General features: G+C 37.9%; 1 pseudogene; it reads left to right on the forward strand.

Moving 5' to 3' along the window:
- Positions 1-7580: 7580 nt before the first annotated feature.
- Positions 7581-17347, forward strand: LOC114459456 (peptidyl-prolyl cis-trans isomerase FKBP8 pseudogene; annotated as a pseudogene).
- The last annotated feature ends 6746 nt before the right edge of the window (positions 17348-24093 follow it).

A 24093-nucleotide genomic window follows, 5' to 3' on the forward strand; every position in this document is an offset into this window, starting at 1 on the left:
GATTCCAGTGTTCATTGTTTTTTTACACTGTGATTTTATTCCTTTGAATCATCACTGAAAGTGTACAAATAGCAGGTAATTTAAAAAAAAAAAAAAAATCAAGAAAATCTCTTTACGTTGTGTGACAATTTTGAAAGTGTGTAATATGTTTTATTATGTGTATTTATTCAAAATCATAAATATGAGACAATGGATTTATTAACAGCAGCAATGATCTGATAACAGGATGCTGAAAATTGATTGTTACTGTAATGTAGAACTAATAGTTTATACTTCCACCAACAGTTCTTAGAATGTTCTGTAAGAAGATGATTTGACAATTAGAAGAAGAAGAATTCTCTTCAGAATCCACCAACATGTAGGAAAAGCTTGTCCATCAGGAAGAACAGTTTCACTGTGTTGACCAGCGTTCCTGGTTTACTCCTTCAAAGTAACTAAATACTCTTGTTCTGTTGAGCAGCTACACTCACCTACTTCATCAACTCCCAATCCTCTCAGTGAGAGGGGAATTAGCTCAAATGGTAGAGCGCTAGCTGCACAAAGACAGGGGGGCAATTTTTACACTCAAAGCAATAGTGAAATATCATAGACAGTGTCACATGTACCTCTATATAGATATTTCTGGTGTATTTTAACAGAGTCACCAGACGTGCTCCTTGCTTTGAGCTGGACTTGAACCCACAACCTGCTGCCAACACAAATCCTGGGTCACACACACTCACACAAAGAATTAAAAAAAACTAAACTTAGACTTTAGAATAACAAATTATAAATAATTAACAATTTAAGAATTTCTTCTTTTTATTATTTTTATTGTGTAATGTTCCTTCATGGCACCATTATCTTCCCTCTTTCTCACTGTACTGTGTACAGGACCATGTGTGTGTAAATATCTCCTATTGTTTATTACCCTGTTTATTTATCTACTGCTGCTGAAACACTGCATATTTCCTCTTTGTTGGACAAATATGGGTTATATTGTTTTATCTTAAATGTAACACTTAATGATGAATGAAAAATAAACCAGTATAAAAATATAATAATTTACTTGTGCAAACAATGCAAAAAAAAAAAAAAAATCTGAATCTATTTCCACATCTTAACTACAACTGTTAAATAGTTGTACAACTTCCAACTAAAGTTATATCTCTAAATATCACCAGTAGATGTCCCCAGTGAGCTTGTGTTTATGTCTTGTTTTGTGCAGTAGTTGATGTTAGTTTGTCTTGAAACACTTAAAATCTATTGTTCTTAACTTTAATGAACTGAAAGCAGTGTTTACCATGTAAATCATCTTTTTCTGTATTCAGTAGACATTATAAATGTATCAAACACTAATGTACGCCTTAATATTATTGTCTTTATTATAATAAATAACTAGTTATTTTAACATAAGCACCACTGTTTGGCTCAGTGTAACACCCAACGTAATATAGTTTTGCCTTCATTTATTCATCTTTAGCAATTAATTTGCATTCCAAATATATCTGACATCTAACTAAAAAGCAATCGATGTCTGTGTGCATGTGTGTGTGTGGAGCAAATATCTCCCAGACGCGGTGCGAGTTCGACCTGAAACTTGGTCGACGGGTTCCAAATACCCCGAGTGTGTGTATCTGTTATTTTGGAGGATTTGGTCATTTCAAAATGTTTATTTAAATTTTATTTCACTTCTGGACGGCCCCGAAATGAAACCTATTCAACTTTTGACCTCAGGGTGTGAGGGGGCGCTAGCGCACCATCTAGATCTATTTCACTGCAGAGCTCCTCACCCAAGCAAGAGTCACGTGTGTGGCCACTCCTCCTCCACTTCCTCCTGTGCCATGCTATCGTTAGCTTCTCAAACACGGGAACTCTCTGAATAGATCATTTGAAACCATCAGCCACTGGTGAGTCTTTTGCAGACACGTTTCCCATGGTTTAAACCATATAACTGTTGCTCAATAACGCGTTGTTTCACTAGAGTCAGTTTTGACCTCAACCTGTTCAATTCTCCATCTGGAAAACTGCAGATTCTGTGTGGTGTCGTACATGGAAGCTAAGCTCTGACCACTCGGTTCAAAGGTAAACAGTGATTTTTGTTTTTTTAAAAAAGACAGTCGAATTGTAGATAATACTTTAATTTACTGACTCACTCATGTAGTTTGGAGCTTTACGTTTTATTTGGTTGTTTTTCTGATTGGTGCTACAATGTCTACGGAGTTTGGTTTTTAGCGTATTAAACATTTCACGGAGCACAAACACACACTGTATTTATTTATTTAAATATACTAATACTAAATGAATAAAATAAAACACAACAAATGCACAAAAAGACAACTGAAATGATAAAAAATACACATGACTCCAAAAAACATACATTACAGAAAAATACAACAAAGATATGAAAATGACTCAAAATACACAAAACTAAATATTTCTACAAAAATACACAAAATGACAACAGAATCATACTAAAATAGCAACAAATAACTATAATTATTAAAAAATGCACAAAAACACAACAGAATGATACACAAATACAGCTAATGACTCCCAAAAACATACATTCCAGAAAAATACACCAAACAAAAAAAAATCTAAAAGTGAGTTTAAAAAAAAACCAACAACAAACACATTTATCAGGTTCATGTCCCATAGGGTTAAACCAGGGAAATCACATGCGTTTTATTTTGCACCCGCAAATCAACCCCTTTATAACACTACAGAGTACAGAGTATGTACACCTCTTTGTACATCCAACCTTCAAACACATACTCATTTGGCCATAATTAACTCTACTTAAGCTCCCACATGAATGCATACTTCTGACTTCACTTCATTTGGGGCCAACATTGTTGAATTGATTGATCAGCACATTTGACACTACACAGATATACAGTATGTATGAATAATAGAAAAAAGGACATGAGACAAAGCCCCCACTGCACTGGACCATGATCACACAGAACAGCTGTTTAGTCTCTGAGCTGCTCCACAAACACTCAGGAAGTATTTTTATCCCCCTGGACATAAAACTACAAGTGATCAATGTGTGACAGAGGGACATGATCACATTCACTATTCACTGTACAGTCTTATCTTAGTGCTGTATGTAACATTACTGGTGGTGTTACTTTGAGGGTCAGTAACTATCAAGGCTATTGTCTGCATCTGTAGGGACGAGGAAACGCTGAAAAACTCTAATACAACCATTTTCAAGTCCATGTACATCCATCGTATGAATGTAGTGTGTGAGTGAGTGTTGGTGGTGGTCAGAGGGACCGATGGTTCACTATGGTAGCCTCACTTCTGTCAGTCTGCCCCAGGGCAGCTGTGGCTACAATAGTAGCTTACCACCACTGTGTGTGGAGTGAAAGAATGATGTACATCAATGTAAAGAGCTTTGAGTGTCTATGAAAAGCACTAAATAAAATCTAATGCATTAATATTATTATTATCCACAGGTATCCATGAAGTTACCGTAGTATTGTAGTTGTTGTTAATGAATTCAACCAGGACTCTAAGCTATGCTTTATGACGACTGTGTCCTCTAGAACTAAAGTATCATCTTTACCTGTCCGTCACTCATGTTAAAGTTGTGCCAACTAGCAAACAAATCATTAATATCTTTATATTTTGACTCACTTTCAAAGTAAAAATCAATAAACAGATGAATATCCAGCACTGTGGATGATGTCATTGTGATAAACTCTGACCCAGAACCAGTCTCTGTAACTCACAGTGTGAGATAATAAGTAAGTTACACTACGAGATAATTAAGTCACAGTTCGAGATCATTTTTTTTTTATCCATGTCACCTCCAGGGCTCCATATGTATTAGTGAATATTTCTGAGACAAATCTCTCCTCATATAATTAATGGGGCTTTTTTAGCTTGTGTTGGTTAAAGCTGTTTATAAATCACCACCAGAAAATGACACTATTTTTACTAAATAGTTTCTTTGTGCAATACCTCTGTGAACTGTAATTGTTTATATTAATGTGTGTTCATCACTGAAATTTAAGTAAGATTATATTAAATCTGGAAGTTTTGCATCTTTTTACATAATGAAATATAGTAAAACATTGTAGTCACAAGTATTTAAATAATAATCTTTAATCTGTATCTTGTTTTTGTGCAATGTTTTACTATAATAATATTGTTACTAAGATATTTAAATAAGCTTTTATTTACTTGTTTGTGTTCTTTTATATGTGTATGTGAAACATTTTTATCACAAGTAAATAAAATGTCAAAAAAGTAATTTTGCTCATGTTTTCTCCTCATGTAAAGCATCTTTGTGGATATGGTAAAGACCACTATGTAAGTGTTAGAAATGATTCTGATAATAATAATATAACAATAATGTAAATGTCAATTACGTGGTATTAAAAATATAAAGGGGCCAAAATAAAATCTGTCCTAGGGCACCAGAGAGGTTAGGGTCAGCACTGCCCGTCATTCTTTGGTTATTTCGTTAAATTAATTATCTTAATTTCTGTCATGACATTTCAACCAAAAACTTAAAAAGTGTATCTGCAGAAAATCCAACATGACATGACGTCAGCTAATTGCTGTCGCTCTCCCAGAAATTTTTTTTGTATTTTTTCAAGCAATACAGTTAAAGTCACGTGTTTAGCCAACCAGACGCATGGAGAACGTCATTTACGCTTTTTCTTCCGGCAACAACAAGGCGGATAATGAACCACTCTTTCTTTTTGTGCTCAATGTTCATGTATTTCGTGATGACATGAACATCGTGACATTTGTAGATGGTAGATAGTACCGAGATAGAGAGCAGAAAAAGTGGGGCGTTTAGTGTCCGTCGGGACAGTGGGACATTAGCCAATTATAGCCGATAGAAACCATGGGACGCATCCATAGAGGTGTTATTTACTGGCTTTTATTTTCTATAGAGAATGAGACCTCTGATGTAGAGGATGTTCTCAGTCACAGCTTCTCTCTGTGGTTACTTCATGTCTTTGACATCATGAAGCCTGTCATTGTTTGATGTTTTCTGATGAAATGATAATGATAGTATAGCATTAGTATGTATTATAGCACAATTTACAACTACTCAATAATTAACTTGTTTTATTTGCATTATTAGGTTAAGGTTTGCTAATAGGACAAAGAACAAAACACACACATACACTAACACAAAAAGTACAAGTACCTTAAAAAAAATCAAACAAATTTAAGTGGATGTGATAAATGACTTTAACCCCAGTTTAAATGTAATTAATCCAGCCTCACTCCATTACAGACCAGACTTTATCTTTAAACTATTACCACCATTGTGTACAAGTTAAGTCTATATATAAAGCACATTTAATCACTGCTTAGGCTGATAAAACTAAAATAAAAAAGTATCTCACACACGCACACGGGCGCACACACACACAAATCACACAAACATTGGTGTTGGATTTAATTCCAAATTTACCTTAATTCCAAATTACGTGGCTGGTTTGTTCCGTTTTTAATTCAGATAAAAATAATAACTTCTTTTTTGTAAACAGTTAACAAAACTTAAATCCGCTTTAGGTTCATTCCGGTTGTTCTGTACATGTGTGACTTGTGGCAATGACACGCTGAACTTCTCTGTGATTCACATGTAGATCGGCTCCTTAAAAAACTGCCAGCAGAACATTCCAGTCGCTTCAAACGCCATGTATGCAGCAATCAGGATGTCCTAACATACGATTTACAAATGTTTTCATCTTGGTTACAAACTGAAGCTCGTTGTCAACCTAGAAAAGAAAACTCCATCTCATCTCTCCATCACCATAAACACCCATGTAAATCAATACCAGCAATGACAACAATTCTACATGGAACAAACAAACCCAATGAGACCAGACAATCTTCAGAGCTCCTTCAGAAGAAATTCTAAAGAAATTCTGACACCTGCAAAAGGAGATATCTGCAGATACTCTGTGATGTAAATCAGAGAACCAACAATGTTCCTGTTCCTGCTGTGAAGACACTGTACCTTGACAGACCAGTTGACAGCAATGGTGTCCTCCTTAAAGTCGTCAATGTGATTCTCCGCAATGGTGACCAAACTTTAAAAACATATGCTGTTCTCGATGATGGTTCACAACGAACAATTCTGCTTCAATCAGCTGCTCAAAACCTGGTTGGACAATTAGAAAAATGATCACTAAGAACGGTTCACCAGGACATTGAAACTCTTCATGGTTCATCTGTCAGTTTTCAGATCTCTCCTGCTGCCACACAGAGAAGACCTTTACCATCAAACATGTTTGCACTGCAACCCAGCTGGCACTTTCTGACCACATTTATCCTGTACAAACCCTCCAGTGAAAATAAAAGACATTCCACTCCCATCCATAGAAAAGGCATCATCACTATTGCTCATTGGCTCAGATCACATTCATCTCATTACTCCTACCAATCAGGTTAGGCCCTTCTGGATCCCCTGTAGCTGTCAAAATCCTGTTAGGATGGACACTCCAAGGTCCAATCAGAGAAGTTCAGTCACACAATTCCCTAGTGTCTACGCAATGCTTGTTCTTGTCCATCGGACCCCCTGCAGAAGAGTTGCGTTACCATGTTGAAAAACTTTGGAACTTGACACCCTTCCTGTACACAATGAGAAAGTTGTCATCAGATCTAGGCAAGATAAACAAGCCATGGAGCTTCTTAAAACCGCAACGAAAAGAGTTCTATTTAATGGTGTTCAACACTATGCCACACCTCTTCTCAGGCAAGCAAACTCACCCATTCTGAATATACCTCAAACGGCAGTAATGTCAAGACTCCGTAACATTGAATCTCGACTATCCAAAGATCTGGACAAAGCAAGCTCATACTGTGAACAAATGTCAAAGCTAGAGGCAGCTGGATATGTGGTGAAGCTGACTCCTGACGAAGTTCACAGCACCAAAGAAACTTGGTATATTCCTCATCACAATAATTACTCACAATAACAAAGATCCTTTCATTAGAACCCTTCACCACAGTTACAGCTACTATCTTTACCAGGAAGCAACTATTTATTCCTGGTTTTTGTTTCACAGAGTTTTACTGGACTTTATTTACTGGTGATTAGTTTCTATCTCTTCTGCTCCGTGGACCAAAGTGTGTTACTGTTGAGCTGTTGCTTCAAAACAACAATCAAAATAAAGGTGAAAACACTTCTCATGTGTGGTCTTCTGTGTTACAACCAACAATAAAATGTTGGTTGTGTGTTTCTCCCGATAGACGTTATCAACGTGATACGTCATGTTTGCCCCCTGTCCAATCAGAGCCTTCCCAACCCCCAGGCTTAATTGGAATTAACTAAAGCCAATTAAACAGGTTTTCCATGTAAACGTCAGTTCAGGAATTACTATTACCATGTAAACATGAAGCACAAGACTTTAATTTCAAATGATTTAATGCAGAAAAACTCATTCCGAATTAAAAAAAAACATCATGTAACCGTGGCAACTGAGGAGTTTAGAACAACCGTTGATATGCCGGGGAAGAACTCCACATCAGAGAACATCAAAGGAAGAGCAAAAAGTAGAACTCTAAAAAAGAGAACAAAAGGCAGAACTAAAAACCCAGAGCTCATAGAGCAGATACTTCCTCAGGAGAGAATAAACAGACCCAGTGTAAAAGCCCAAAGCTGCAGATAGGAGAGAATAGGAAACATCTGGAACAGCCCCTGATTCAAAGAAAGACTAAAACATCCCGGAATTAACATCCTTCCCACAGATAAGACACTAATACTAAGCTACTCTTAAACGGTAAATCTCATGTTACAACCATCTATTGGCACAAAGGACAATCTAACAACAAGTGTTGTGCTTAATGATTCTGATTCTTCTCTCCTTTAATATGTCTTTGTTGTGTTTTAATATATGAATCTGTTGTTTTTATATTATTTTGTGTATCATTCTGTAATTTAGTATGTTTCTTTCAGTAATATTGTATAATTTTTCTCCCAGTTTATGTTATTGTTGTCTTTGTGTACGTTATATATTTTTGTTTATTTTGGTATTTGTTTTATGTAATCCTGTATATTTTTCTGTGGTTTGGTTATCATTTTGTTTGTTGTGTCATTTTTGTGTGTATTTTAATAGTCTTTTTGTGTGTTTTAAGAGTAATTTTGTGCATTGTTTTGCTATTGTTTTGAGTATTTATGTCATTTTGTATGTTTATGCTAACGGCAGCACAAAATTAGACCAAAGGCTGCTTGTGGCTCCTGTGGCACCAGTGTCCCATGTCTGGACTAGTGTGACACTTCAATAGAGACTCAGAAGCAAGGTTGGGGTCAATTATAATTGTAATCATGCAATTGATAATTAATTACAATTATGGCGTAATCATAAATGTAATTTTAAAAATATGTTACTGTCATAATTGTAATTAAAATGTAATTGAGTTTAGAGAATTGACTTTGTCAATTGTAATTGCCATGCAAATTCTCTAAAAACTATCAATTATAAGTTGTCAGTAAAAAGTTTCAAAAACAAAACAGAAAACAAAACTGGGGAGCCATGTTACAGTTCTACACATACAGTATGTAGTTAACAATTAAAATATGTTCCATATCAAGCTTTCCCACATTTTAATAAAAATGGCACAGATACCCACACCAAAAATATTAAAATCTATATTTTCATTGATTAGGAAGTCTTAAGATAACCAAGAGATAGGAAAGTAATTAGATGATACATATTTGTTTTTAGTGTATTTTACAGCTAATTTAGGACCCGTTATCATGAGAAACAAAAAAAAAAAAAAGTTAACCTTCATCTTGTGTTAGCTTTCTGTTAGCATCTCATATGATAACGGTCTTAAGTCAGTTGTAAAATACATTTTTAAAATGATCTAACCTCAACTAAAATTTAATGAGATTATGAGAGCAAAAAAAAAACTCAATTACAATTACAATTATAACTACAGCATCTTTGTATTTAATTATCAATTACATGATTACAATTATAACTGACACCAACCCTGCTCAGAATCTGCCAGCTAATAATGGTAATCTAGTTTGTTTTAGTAGTACTTATAATACGTTTCCTTGTGTTTCAGGTTGTTTACCAAAGCAGTGACAGTGCACCAGTCGTGAAGAGTGGGAATAAGATTGACATGGATCAGTCCATGAGGAGAGAAACTGACCCCCAACCGCCTGCTAATGAGTGGTTAGATATCTTGGGAACTGGTCTGCTAATGAAAAAGGTGCTGCAGCCTGGAGGAGGAAGAGACAGTAGGCCGGATCTTGGACAGATTGTGAAGATTAATCTAAAAACACGTCTGTTGGATGGGACGCTGGTCGAGGAGCTGTCGGAGTTCTGGTTCACTTTGGGACACAAAGAAGTGATCCCGGCACTGGACTGGGCTGTGCGACTCATGGGAATGGGAGAGAAGGCGGTCATCAAGACAGATGGAAGATATGCAAATGGTTTCCGTGGAAATCTTTACCCTGAGATTCCTTCAAAGGCTGATCTGTCACTTGAAGTGAAGCTGCTAGAAGCTACTGATGCTCCAGACCTGAAGCTGCTGTCCCCCACTGAGAAGATTGCTCTGGCCACCTGCAACAAGGAGCAAGGCAATGTCCTTTATCGGTGCAGAGCCTACAACTACGCCGTCCTCAAATATAGCACTGCCCTGAAAATAACAGAGTCCATTTCTGAAGATGACATTTGGTCTGAAGAGGAGAACAAGCTGATGGAAATGAAAGTGAAATGTTTGAACAACATGGCTGCTTCTATGCTGAAACTAGAAGACTATGATGAAGCGCTAACGTGCTGCAGCGCAGTGCTGATGTATCAGCCCAAAAATGTGAAAGCACTTTTTCACATTGGCAAGGTTCTGGCCTTGCAGGATAAATACTCAGAGGCCATTCAAACACTACGGAAGGCCCTGGAGCTGGAGCCACGCAACAAAACGGTCCACGATGAGCTCTCCACAATGATGAAAAAGCACCGTGAGCATGAAGCAGCAAAGCAGGCCATGGATGAGAAGATGTTGGAGAACCCGTCCAGCACCCACAAACATCAGGCCATGGATGAGAAAATGTTGGAGAACCTGTCCAGCACCCACAAGCATCAGGCCATGGATGAGAAGATGTTGGAGAACCCGTCCAGCACCCACAAACATCAGGCCATGAATGAGAAGATGTTGGAAGACCTGTCCAGCACCCACAAACATAAGGCCATGGATGAGAAGATGTTGGAAGACCTGTCCAGCACCCACAAACATAAGGCCATGGATGAGAAGATGTTGGAGGACGCATCCAGCACCCACAAACATCAGGCTATGGATGAGAAGATGTTGGAGAACCCATCCAGCACCCACAAACATCAGGCCATAGATGAGAAGATGTTGGAGAACCCGTCCAGCACCCACAAACATCAGGCCATGGATGAGAAGATGTTGGAGAACCCGTCCAGCACCCACAAACATCAGGCCATGAATGAGAAGATGTTGGAAGACCTGTCCAGCACCCACAAACATAAGGCCATGGATGAGAAGATGTTGGAAGACCTGTCCAGCACCCACAAACATAAGGCCATGGATGAGAAGATGTTGGAGGACCCATCCAGCACCCACAAACATCAGGCTATGGATGAGAAGATGTTGGAGAACCCGTCCAGCACCCACAAACATCAGGCCAAGTCAGCATGGGGTTTGAGCTGGAAGTGGCTGCTTGGTGCCACTGCAGTAGCCATTGGCGGCATCGCTCTGTCTGTGGCCATCTATGCTAGAAAGTGATTGAAGAACTGTAGTAACGACACGACTTAAACACTGGAGCACATCTGGCAGAGCATTCTGACCATGTGGTCCATGAGGGTGAAAATATTCATCAGTTTATGACCTCCTCACTAGAGATGTAATGATTCACTCAACTCCCGATACGATTCGATTCACGATACTGGGTTCACGATACGATTCTCACGATTTATTTTACAAAATGGGACTGTAAATAAATGACTGAAAAATATTCCTTTATTTTTTTGGGAAAATACGATACTATTTTTCATTGTCAAAAGAATCCCTTGATAAACTATTCAAAACAATGCAATTTCACTAAAAATAAATCTTGAATGAAATAAATAAAGGAATAATACAAATGAAGAACAAGCTTATTATTTAAATTCTGGTTCTATAGTAAACAATACAAAAATGCATAATAGTTCTTTTTCTTTTTAAAAGTGCAACTGAAAATCTATTTTGTGCCTTAACAATTGGACTAAAAAAACAAAACAAAAAAAAAAAACAGTCATTTTACTGTATTTACGTCAGATATTTGTTTGAACCAGCAGAGGGCGCTGGTAACCCAGTGGTCGGTTGGCATGCAGATATTTTGCAGTGAAAAAGAGATGCTATGCTAGCAGACAGAGCTAATAGAAAAATGTGACTTTTACAGATATTCACGTAATATTACAGATATTCTTTTGGTGCTAAAGGGGTAATGAACTATTTGTGAATATGTTTAAGAGTAGAAAGTGGCCAGAAAGAAAGTATTAGCAGATTTCGCTCACCGCCAACACTTCTGGGTAGCGCCCTCTGCTGGTTAAAAAAAAGTACTGCGATTCAATTTTCACAGCATCGATGTGAATCGTTATACCTATGAATCGATTTTTAACTGCCTTACGATTAATCGTTACATCCCTACTCCTCACTGTCACTCTCTGTTCTCTGCTATGTGTGACAAATGATGTCATCATCCTCTACAGTTACAAGATGCATTTTGTAGGCGAACAAAGCTGAATGAATATTCAAAAATATGAATTATTAAATTGAATATGTTTGTTTGCTAGGAGTGAATCTGAAATGGATGTTTAATAAAAGTTTAAATGTAAAAAAAACAATGTTTACAATGTGTACATTTTTATTTTACAAGCATCTATTCACATAGGTTACAAGCATGATGATGATAAGTACAGGGTGACTACAGGTAGGAAGAATATAATAATATATATTTATGACTTTTTAATACCACCTTAAGAAAATTTTAGACCAAACTTATGATGGAAATACAGACCAAAGGGAAAATATAATGTTTTACAATTAAAGGCATTGATGACAGTTAATATAATGTACACTAAATAAAAATGAAAATATTCAGTTGTTTAAGAACATTATCCCAATGTGTTTATTAATGTGGAAAGAAAAAAAAAAAATCAACATTGTCCAAAATTATATTTATTGTAACAATTCTTACAACATTTAATACCAGTGAACAATAACCAGAAATCAAAACTGACTGGAACCTGTGAGCAAACCAAACACCAAAGTGCTTTTATCAGATCCTTCACTGATAGGGCTTTTCCACCTGGCAGGAGCTGGAGCTAACTTGGAGCTAGCGCGTGTTTTGGCTCCGGGCCATTCTGTTTCCACCAACATAGCTCCAGCTCTCGGAGCCAAAAACCGGGGCTACGCTGGTCCCACTTAGCTTCTGGTCTACAGCTCAGCTTTGAAGTGGGCGGGTGGTAGGCGGGGTTATCGACGGTCCTCCAAAAACGAAAAGCAGCCATTTTTAAGCTGGCGAGCGGCTGGTCACGTGAGCGCAAATCTGACAAAAAACATTTAAAAGTGAGTCCAAAGTGAGTGAAAGAAGACAGAGCAGTGGTCAGAGGAGGAGAACATTGTTTCCTGGTACTCTGGGTGTCTGAAGAGATTCAGGGGAAGTGGGCGGAGCCTCACGGATCAAACAGAACTACAGCTATGGAGGAGCTCGTCCTGTAGAACTGTTAATAATCCTGGTAAGTTTTATTTCACCTGTTGTTAAACTACTACCAATATTAACTTGCTACAATATTCTCTCATCAATATTATGAACGTTACGTCTAAAGTGGTGCAGGCTAGCTAGTGAGCTGCTGGTTAGCTAGGAAACCATAACAATACTTTAATATTCCTGAAAGCAGCAGTAATATATCATTGATCTGTATTCAGAACTTATCTTATTGTTACACAATGATCATGTAATAATATTAATGAACTATGTGGTAACAACGTTTCTGATCATTTCAGAGTTAGATTTAAAGGTTCATCTGTAGCTCAGCTCGTCTTCATCTCAGAACAAATACAGTTATATTTATTCATTCTATGCAAACATCAACATGATCAATATTATCTGTTGGTCCATCCTGAAATATTATTATACACCATTTACTTGAATTTATATTTGTTTATGAATAAATTAAACTATTATTAAGAACTAATATTTTCTATTCCTGGACAAAACAAGGCTCACACTTAATCATTAAGCATTGTACACTCTATTATACACTTGTTTTACCATATCTGAGTTAATATCTAGAAGTTTAGGGAAATACATACATGACGAACATCCAATCGTTATTCATAATGTAATAAAGATCATCAGACTGATAAATAACAGAATACAGAGAACACACACATGGATGATTGTTAAAAATAGCAGATTTAAAACTCCAGATCTCATGAAACTCAAAACTGTCCAAATGATTTATAAAGTAAAGGTGTACTTCCAAAAGCGTTGCAGAAAAGTTTTATTTTTAGAGAGAGAAGGGGAATATAATTTAAGAGAACTACATTTCAAGATGAAAAATACTAGAACAACAGTCAAAAGGATGAATATAAGAATATCAGGGGTTAAATTATGGAACTGCGTAAGTGATGAAATAAAACAACAGAAACCAGTTTAAAAAGCTTTTTCAATCATATATTGTTAGTAAGTATAAGAAAGAACAGTAACAATTTTACCAAGTACATGTCATATATACATTCATGTGTATGTATATGTTTGATGTGAATGTATAAACTGTATATAACACTTGTGTAGATTATATATTACAATAGTAATACAAGCTAAATATTTTTTTTGTGCGTGATTATCTAGAGAGTCTTAGTTTTATTGTGATAAGGTAGGTTTGTATAAGCTTTGTTTCAACCTACACACTTTAGCTTAAAGGGATAGTTCGCCTATTTAAGACATGACGTTGTATGCAATCCTCACCAGCACTATAGTGACGTAGACGGCAGCGCGGATTGATGGAAACGGAAGAGAAAATAGTGCCGATTAAAACTGGAGGTATGAATTTTTTTTGTGGGTGGTTTTGTGATGAAAATGAATCAAGCTTTCAAACGCATATCTCTTTTTCTATTAAAAACGCACAGTCATGTGGCCCCGGAAACTAACCGGGACTACTTTCTTGACCAACTTCAAACGGCCAGAACTCGGACCAGGGAGGTGACCACTGAGTGAAACAATGTGTATGCACTATAGTGATGGTGAGGATTGCATACAACGTCATGTCTAAAATAGGCGAACTATCCCTTTAAGAATTACACAATTGTTTGTTTTTGTATTTTCTTATTGTAGAGACTGCCGAAATAAATAATAAATTCAAATATTTCTAATGCTTCTATGCAGGAAAAAAAGGAGGAAGATGTTAATGCAGATTTTCTTCCATGGAGCAGTCAGGGACACGGTTCATAGACCAGAACCAGGACTACGTCCATGGTCCATAACCTCCAGCTCATGATGAACTCCTCAGCACTGGTGTTGGTTCTGGAGCAGATAGAGGCAGACTTTGGCCCTTTATAATAGAAAACCCACAATCATTTCTTAAGTCAATGTTATATTGAGTTGGTTTATATATCCATTTTTACTTTGTGTAAATAAAGTTACTTATTTTGTATTCTACAAGAACTTTGTTCATTGTTTGTTGAAGATTAATATTAAATCGGGGCTTTCGCCTTTAATTGGCCATGTAATGTTGTTACATAAATGGAATTTGTCCTCTGCATTTCCCCTGAGGAGCAGTGGGCAGCCATTTTTGCGGCGCCTGGGGAGCAGTGGGGTTAAGGGACTTGCTCAACATCCTACAGTGACGACCCAGGTGAGGCTTGAACCAGCAACCCTCCGATTACAAGCCCAGCATCCTTAACCACTAGGCCACCACTCCCTCACTAGGCCACCACTCCCACTCCATAGTGTGGAGTAGAGTACCAGGAAACAATGTTCTCCTCCTCTGACCACTGCTCTGTCTTCTTGGACTCACTTTTAAATGTGTTTTTGTGTCGGATTTGCGCTTATGTGACCAGACGCCCGCCAGCTTAAAAAAGGGCTGCTTTTCGTTTTTGGAGGACCGTCGACCGCCCACTTCAGAGCTGAGCTGTAGCCCAGCAGCTATGTGGGGCCAGCGTAGCTCTGGTTTCTGGCACCGAGAACTGGAGCTATGTTGGTGGAAACAGAATGGCTCGGAACCAAAACACGCGCTAGCTCCAAGTTAGCTCCAGCTCCTGCCCGGTGGAAAAGCGTTATGAGTCACACCAAAATACATCCGACCGTAAACACAGCCTTCTCAACACAATGTTCCCCACCACTTCACAGTCACTGGGTGAATTATGAATGTAACTGATCGCCACAGTATCATCCATTCTATGAACACCACCGGCAACAGAGAAGCCCCTCAGCTCAAAGCGCGTCGCGAGTATCTTCGACGTTGATGACAAGCGTCTGTGTTCAATGAGCACAAGCGTCCAACTACGTGCGTCAAGCACATTTTTGACGCCCAAAACGCGTTTGGTGTGAATGTACCATAAGGGGGCTCTGCATGTGTAATCTGGAAAATAGAAGGCTCCACGCATTGCCACAATGTTGTCATGCTGTTTTTAATTCTTATTCACGTACCCCTATGACAGTTCGCATACTCCTGGGGGTACCCGACCGTACCCCACTTTGGGAACCTAGGCTTTAGCATTTGACTGCATTGCATGTTAAATGTGCACTTTATATGCTTTTCTGTTCCAAATTCATAAAGTGAAAAAAATGTAAGTAGCTTTAAGTGTTTTATGACTTAATTAGCATTAAGGTTGAACATTTGTCTTTATAAAATGGTGACTGATAAAATATTGCTTTTACCTTGTAGTGTTTGTTCAAGTAAATATATGGTTAAATGATAGCATTAAATACAGTGTAATATTCATTTTTGGTGCTGTATATATATATATATATATATATAAATTGACATATATATATATGTCAATTTTTCCATATTATTAATGTTTAACATTACATCTAACCATTCATCAACATCAGGCACCAGATCACAGCGCCATCTCCTGGTTGCTTTTTACAGGCCAACATCATAACCCTCAGTATTTTACCATCATGTTTATTTTGAAAGTTCAAAGTATTTAATATTCTCAGATACAAAATCTTAAAACTAGTTGGAATCTTAATTCCGATGACCTCCATATCTCTGTCCCATATTGATTTATCAAGGTGCATCTTCTGCCCAGCTTTACTATCATAGAAATATCATAGTTTCTTTTCAGCACATCTCATTTGTGCGCTAGTGATTAAAAATCCTGTGTTTATATAATTAATGTAATGCTTGTGCTGATTTATCTTTGCAATAAGTTGCTTAATATTTCAAGATTCATTGATATTTTCATTTATCAGACGGCCCGACCGTCCACTCCATCCCAAGCCAAGTGGCCTTGGTTCATGACGACTGCATCCACTTCAACTGGACCACCCACAGAACCAGTTCATTCCTTTTAAATGGACACGCTACATATTACATTCAGGTGCACCTGTATTGTTAAGTCAATAATGTTTGTTTGTTTGTTTGTTTTGTCTCTGTGTGGTTTACTTTAAATTGAATACATTTACAAATCTTTATGCTTTCAAATTGGAGAAAATGTGTAGAACCAGTGTAAGGAGACATTTAAAATCCATAACAAAATAGTTCAATATAGGGTACTGGCAATTATAGTAATAATAATGATAGTAATAAATAACATTAATAATAATAAATACTTGTTTCACTAATGCCAAAAGTGATAAATTAAAACAAGAAAACTTTTTGGGAACCCATGCTTGATTATTTACAGCAGCGCTCACTAATCCTAAACATAAAAATATTACATTTCAGAATCAAAAATATTTTATTAATCCCAGAAGGAAATTATTTGAATAATCTGAAATAAATAATTTCTGTAATTATACATGATTGTTATAATTTAATATATGGTAGAGATAATGACACTAAAAATAATTCCATATTATTCAATATAATTGATATATTACATTTTGACTAATTTAATACATTGCTAATTGTACTTCAGAACGTTTTTAAAGTATTAAATATAACATGCATAGTACATATTTAATTACATATTATTAAACTCATATATATGTGGGTGTGCATGTATATTAAGTATTATAATTGATTTAATTATATATTTCTCCCTGCTCTCAGAGGAGCAGGGAGAAGATACAGTACCAGACTTTGTAATCTTGGATAGTAGAGAATCAGTTCTCCGAATCGAGGCTCCTCGGTTGAGTCCAGACTTTGTCCGCAAGATGTTTCAGAGTCTGAACGAGACCCAGTCGTGCTTCTAAAGCATTGGTGCCTTTGGCGCGTGTGGGGCCAGGATCCAAAACCGTTCCACTACTTTGTTTCTGGCGGAGCTGGATGCGGCAAATGCCACATCATCAAGTGCATTTATGAGGAAGCGACAAGGATTCTGCGGGAGCTCCCCAAATTCCGAGACAGAGCCGACATGTCCCAGCCCACCGTGCTGCTGACTGCCTTCACGGGCACGGCAGCCTTCAACATTGCGGGCAAAACGTTACACTCTGTCCTCAAGCTCCCGAGGTCACTGGAGCCGCCGCACCAGGGCCTTGGCAATACACTCGATGAACTGAGAGCAGTCTTGTCATCCGTCGAAATTCTCATCATCGACGAGATCTCCATAGTTTCCAAGAAGCTGTTTGCCTATGTCAACAGGCGATTCCAGCAGCTGAAGGGAAATCAAAGACCTTTCGGCGCCATTTCCGTTCTGGCGGTTGGCGACTTACCAACTGCCGCCACTGGGCTTGGCCAAGTCGCTGTGTGTCTACGAGGAGACTGAGTTTGACCTCTGGAGAGATCATTTCACCGTGGTTAACCTTACAGATATCATGTGGCAGAAAGATGACCAAGCTTTTGCTTGGTCAATTCCTGAACCGACTGCGTGTCAAGCGCAAGGAAGATTCCCTGAGCATCTCGGACAGAAGTTGCTTATGCAGGCCATCTCTGATGGCAAAGGTTGCCCAACACGAACGCTGCACGTCAAGGTGGGGACGCCAGTCGAAGTGCTCGTAGCTACTGTGTATAGATCCCCAGATTTTGGTTTGCAAAAGTTTTTGCCAAACCTCAAAGCCTTCTTGGACATATTGAAACATATGAATCACCAGCCCATTGTTGTTTGCGTTGACTTCAAAGAAGACCTCCTTTTTTTTTTAAAACTATTTCTTTTTAATTTAACAACACATCATCAGTAGGGTACAACTAACCTGTCTCACAATGGTCTAATCCCAGCTCACGTTACTTTTCTGACACCTCCTGCTTAAAACCCAAAAAGTCGGAAGGATCGTGAGGCCCCGCTTTCACGGTCTGTATTCATGCTGAAAATCAAGATCAAGCGAGCTTTTGCCCTTCTGCTCCACGGGCGGTTTCTGTCCTCCCTGAGCTCGCATTAGGACACCTGCCTTATCGTTTGACAGGTGTACCGCCCCAGTCAAACTCCTCACCTGCAACTGTCCCCGGAGCGGGTCGCGCCCGGCAAGAGCCCACTGGGGGCTCGCCTCCCTGCCTCCCCGAGTAAGTGAAAAAACGATAACAAAGACCTCCTTTCACCAGGCACAAAAAGCATCAGAGATGTATTCCCGTCCAGAGGCTACACGCAATTGGTCACAGAGTCTATCACAGACAAGAACTCTCTGATTGATCACATTTACATTTCCCATCCTTAGAAATGTATTCAATCAGGTGTTCTCCAAACGTTTTATAGCTACCATAGTTCCGTCTACTGCATTTTGACTGGCTAAATCTGTCAAGGCAAGGCAAGGCAAATTTATTTGTATAGCGCATTTCATACTCAAGGCAACTCAATGTGCTTTACATGATAAAACATTCAATTGTTTAAAATCAATAAGAACATTTAAAATCATCAGTAAAAATCAATTAAAATCATCAGTAAATCAATTAAATCATCAGTAAATTCATCATGACATCAACAACATGACAAAAATCTCTCTCTCAATCATATGCAGTAGAGAAAAAAAGTGCCTTTAACTTTGATTTAAAAATGTTCACATTAGATGCTGACTTCAGCTCTGCTGGCAGTTTGTTCCACTTCTTTGCAGCATAACAACTAAAAGCAGCATCACCATGTTTACTGTGAGCTCTGGGCTCCACTATCTGACCTGTGTCCATAGATCTGAGAGACCTGCTGGGTTCATACCTGACTAACATGTCACTGATGTATTCTGGACCAAACCCATTCACAGACTTATACACCAGTAGCAGAACTTTAAAGTCTATTCTGAGGCTGACTGGGAGCCAGTGTAAAGACTTTAAAACTGGAGTAATGTGTTCTGACCTCTTTGTTCTGGTTAAGACCCGAGCTGCAGCGTTCTGAACCAGCTGTAGCTGTTTGATGCTCTTTTGGGGGATTCCTGTCAGAAGACCATTACAATAGTCCAGTCTGCTGGAGATAAAAGCATGGACCAGTTTCTCCTGATCTTTCTGAGCCATTAAACCTTTCACTCTGGAGATGTTCTTTAGGTGGTAGAAGCTGTTTTTGTGATAGATTTGATCTGACTGCTGAATGTCAGATCTGTCTCGTTGCCTTGTCGTGGCACATGTCACACAATTCCTTTATGCCCCTTGTCTCCTGTTTATATGTTATTTAACCTAATTTTCTCAATTGTCAGCAGATTCACTGCGACTTGGGCACCAGTCAAATCAAACACAGTACCAGAATTTGGGGAGATCTCCACAGCCTGCCTCCACACATGTCTCAGGTAAGAACAAATGGCAAATTGAGATTTACATTACTCACATATTTCCATTTGCTCAATTGATGAGAAAAACTAATGTATATTAGTTTGTCACTCTCATTTCTTCACCTAGCTTCAGAATGTTAGACACGCCGTCCAGTAGCAGATGGGCCAGTGGATGTTGCGGTGTCTCCCAACGGTCTGTATAGATCCGGTAACGACCGTAGCTCCATTTATGTCTAACAGCTACAACGAAACATGCTGGCTGGTGAATATCATATTGATTGATTTGATTGGTGACAACCCCAAACTACACACAAGTCTCAGGCTGTGGAATTCTTCTTCCCGAATTCTGGTCCTCTGCCTGCACACGACTCAGGTAAGAACAAATGCCAAATTGAGATTTACATTCCTCACATATATCACAATTGTCACAGTGACACATTATAATTTCTCTTTTTGTTTCAGAGGACAAGTTACACCCCAGAACCAGGACATTGGAGACGCTTCCCAGACCATCAATGCCATCAATGACCACATGAGTTTGTCTCTTTTTTTTCCCTACATATAGCTCTAATGGGTTGCAATTTGTGATGTCCACAAAGACACAGTTGTGCCGGGTTGTAGCTAACAAACCACTCCTGACCCTCGTTGTATACCCATTACATTGCTCACGCTGCTTACACACCATTTACACTGATGTCCACCCCATATTCATTCTCATTACATTGTATTTCTGTATCACGTTTTTCTGCAGTGTGTGCCTTGTCCTCGCTCTTCTCTCTCTCTTGTGTTTCAGGTGTCTTGGAGCTGGCAGTTCCTAATATGTTGTAGAGTTAGGGTTAGTGTGGTTCATTGTGTGTCTGTGTGTGTGTACACCAACGAACTAACCTGTGTTATGTCTCTCTCTCTCTCTCTGTGTGTGTGTGTGCACTAACAGGGTGGGTGGTGGGAATCCAGCCATAGAGACTCACTCAGTGTGTTATTTTGTGCCAGTCCCAAGCCTGGATAAATGGAGAGGGGCACCTTGAGTGTAAAAGCAGTTTTCTGTGTCTCTTCTCTATGGTAGTATGTTGGATGTACATGACATTGGAGACACTTCCTAGACCATCCCTGCCATTGATGACCTGAGTTTAAAGCCTCATGTTTTATCCCCAACAATATTTTATTATTTGACACAGATTGCCTTAAATTGACACCCATTCTCTTTATTACACGAAGAGATGAACAATGTACAACCTGCATTATATAATTTAATGTGTGGTCTGCCAAAATTATTTATTTTATACATCAATGATTTTGTCTGTGTCTAAACTGCTAAAATGTATTCTCTTTGCAGATGACACTACTTTATTTTATTCTGGGGAAAATTTAACACAGGTGTTGGAAGTAGTTAAAAATTAATTTAAAAAAAGAAAAAATTGGTTTGACATTAAACAATTGTCACTAAATTTTGGAAAAACAAACTTTATGGTATTCAGTAACAGAAGGAAAGATATTGCATGTTCAGTTATTATACACGATATTGAAATAAATAGAGTAAGGGAAACCAATTTTTTGTGTGCTATGGTTGATGAGAATTTGAGCTGGAAATCACATATAAATTATACAAATATGAAAATATCAAAAACAATAGCTGTACTACATAAAGTAAATGATCTATTGGATAACAAAGCACTGTTCATGTTATATAACTGTCTGATTGTTCCTTATCTGACCTATTGTGTAGAAGTCTGGGAAAATGCCTGTAAGACAAACATCCAGTCAGTCTTTATATTACAGAAAAGAGCCAAACGAATAATAAGCAGAACACAATATAAACATCCAACAAACCCATTATTCCATCAGTTAAAAATGTTGAAGTTCAATGACATTGTAGATTATAGTATTTTGCAAATTATGCATAAAGCACATCAAAAAAATCTTACCTGTAAATCTCCAGGTCAGATTTGTAAAAAGAGTAAGTAAGTATAATTTAAAAGGAAAAGAGATCTTTATGAAACCAAAGTTTAGGACAAAGTTAAAGGAGCGTTGCATTTCTGTAATAGGGGTGTCTTTATGGAACAATCTGAGCAAGGATTTAAAACAATGTAAAGCAATATAGATTAAACATCTAATTAAGACAAGTATATTATTAAAATGTAATGAACTCCTCTGAAGTACCATAATGTGGTGGTGTTGTTATTTACCCTTTTTGCTCGTATGTTTTTGTTCTATAGTGTTGTTTTCTGGTTTGGTTGTAATAAAAAGTTAAAGCATGTTCATTTTTCCAGGTACTTTAAATACCTTACCTTTTGGCCACACCAGCCTGTCATTGCCTGATCTCATTAGATCTCAGAAGCTAAGCAGGTCTGGTCCTGGTTAGTAGGTGGATGGAGACCACTGAGAATTCCAGGTGCCACAGTGGAGTGGCAGTCACCCCAGTGGTATCTGTCATTGTGTCCTTGGGCAAGGCACTTCACCCATATTGCCTAGTATGTGAGTGAGAGTTGGTGGTGGTCAGAGGGGCCGATGCCCACTATGGCAGCCTCGCCTCCGTCAGTCTGCCCCAGGGCAGCTGTGGCTACAATAGTAGCTTACCACCACTAAGTGTGGAGTGAAAGAATAATCCCTTAATTCTGTAAAGTGACTTTGAGTGTCTATGATAAAGTATATAAAGTATATGAAATTGATGCATTGTTATAATTTTTTTACCGTTTTTGAAATTTAAACATTTTTTTTATATGTATATTATTCTGTGCTTTGACTTTTCCAAACTTGTGTTTTCTCTTGTCATTATTGCATTTGTCATTCATGTGTTCAGGATATGACTAGGTGGTTTCTGTTTCCATTAAAGGAGTTCCTGCTTGTTGCAGTTAATAAATGACCTTGTAATGACAAGTGGGACATATTGTTATAAATGAGCTTAGAATCAAATGCTGCGTCAGCGTTTAGCAAGTCTTAGTATGTGAAGCAATTATAGTTTAAGAATCAATAATTTCAGTAAAACAGATGATATTATCAGTTAAACATCTTGTAATAAGTGCAGGTAAATGTAGTATCTATATAGAGCCAGGAGGTGGTGGTAGAGCTACAGTATAGATGTGCTGTTCCACAGGTTGGACCATGTGAATAGATTGTAAACTTTCCATGTGACCAGCAGTGATTAGAACTCAGTGAAGGAGAACCAGCAGAACAACAAGGATGCTTTAAAAGCACAGAGTCAGTTAAACTCAGACACAGAGTAGCTCATCTGGAGGACTGGGACCATTCCTGGAGGACTGGGACCATTCCTGGGGGACTGGGACCATTCCTGGAGGACTGGGACCATTCCTGGAGGACTGGGACCATTCCTGGAGGACTGGTCTGATGTCAGCTGGTTAGTGATGGAGGATGTGAGGGATTGAAGCACTAGAAATAGAAATAGGAAAGTGTTTGTCAGCAATATATAATAACTCTCCTTATGATTGTAACTATATAATTATAACACATACACTTCTTTATGACTGTGTTTACAGTCTCTCTCTCTGTCTCTCTTTTTATTTACTTGATATTATATGCAGTGCAGAAGTGCTTGTCTTTTAATTCTCCTTTTGCCAAATGTCACAGTACTTTAAATGATTTTAATGCAAAAACTGAATTTGTTTCAAATGTTTTGTGAAATTAATTTAAATCAGTGGTATGTGTCGTTCTTCACTAATAATATAGCATTAATAATAATAGTAATAACAGCAATACTAAGATAAAAGAATAATATAATCATGATATTGATCTCTGAAGGGAAATTAATTAATAATAATAATACAATGAGAAAACCAGTAACTACAATATTAAAGGAGTGTACAAGGGTTCATTAGCATGTTAGCTCAGCTTCTGTAACATCTCACAGCTTCTCCATCAGCTGCTCTGCATTTCATTATGAGGTGCATTCACTTTCCCCAGGAGAGTGTGGGAAAATAGAGTCTCTATAGGAAACCCTAACATATGATCCCTGATATCCAGGTTAGAAGAGTGCTTAGATTGATCAGAAAGAGCTGAACTAGTTTGATCTAAAACACTTCTTTATCAAAGTCTCCTCTTTACAGTAGAATATATTCAACCATTAGCAGGAGGCAGAAAATCCCAGGTTGAGTGAAGGCAGCACAGGTGCAGGTGGTTAATTGTTCACCCTCTCCTCTCTGTGTGACCTGACTCACTTTGACTTTCACACGTCATTGAACACTAACTAAACCAGATACACAGACTCATTGTGACCCTGTATTGACTGTGTTTGGGGCCAATCAGCATCACTTCTAGATTGTGGATATCCATCAGATGGTACTATTGATATGTTCAACAGTGAT

This window comes from Gouania willdenowi, unplaced genomic scaffold (genome assembly GCF_900634775.1).
Source record: "Gouania willdenowi unplaced genomic scaffold, fGouWil2.1 scaffold_315_arrow_ctg1, whole genome shotgun sequence".
NCBI classification, from domain to species: domain Eukaryota; kingdom Metazoa; phylum Chordata; class Actinopteri; order Blenniiformes; family Gobiesocidae; genus Gouania; species Gouania willdenowi.